This window comes from Nanorana parkeri, unplaced genomic scaffold (genome assembly GCF_000935625.1).
Source record: "Nanorana parkeri isolate BGI_ZX_2015 unplaced genomic scaffold, ASM93562v1 scaffold931, whole genome shotgun sequence".
Classification (NCBI taxonomy): domain Eukaryota; kingdom Metazoa; phylum Chordata; class Amphibia; order Anura; family Dicroglossidae; genus Nanorana; species Nanorana parkeri.
This window is the reverse complement of record NW_017307199.1, coordinates 29,455-29,814: the sequence shown is the minus strand read 5'-3', so window position 1 is coordinate 29,814 and position 360 is coordinate 29,455. Positions and strand designations below refer to the sequence as shown.

The window sequence follows — 360 nt, the reverse complement described above, 5'->3', positions numbered from 1 at the left end:
ACAGCAATGAAGTAATAAAATGAACTAGGATCACACTAATCCAGCACATTATTAATCTCACGTGCCCTACTCAATATGGCCGCCGCTTCCCCTCAAACAGTATGAGGGGAATTTATCAAAACTGAAGCAAAAGTATCTGGAGCAGTTGCCTATGACAAGCAAATCAGCTTCTCTCTTCAGTTTGTTCAGTTAAGGTTTAAAAATAAAAGGTGGATGCTGATTGGTTGCCACATGTAACTGCTCCAGATTCTGTCTGCTCCAGTTTTGATAAATTCCCCTCTATGTATGTTATGACTTTCAGGGCTAGTTCACACCAGTTCCAGTGCGTTCTGGCCTGATTCATGCTGGTACGCACTGGAT

General features: G+C 42.2%; 1 protein-coding gene across 1 annotated transcript in view; it reads right to left on the bottom strand.

Annotated features, from left to right (window-relative positions):
- Positions 1 to 360, bottom strand: part of LOC108795090 (reticulon-4 receptor-like 2) — an 80,553-nt gene that overhangs the window by 55,746 nt on the left and 24,447 nt on the right. The window lies entirely within an intron of this gene.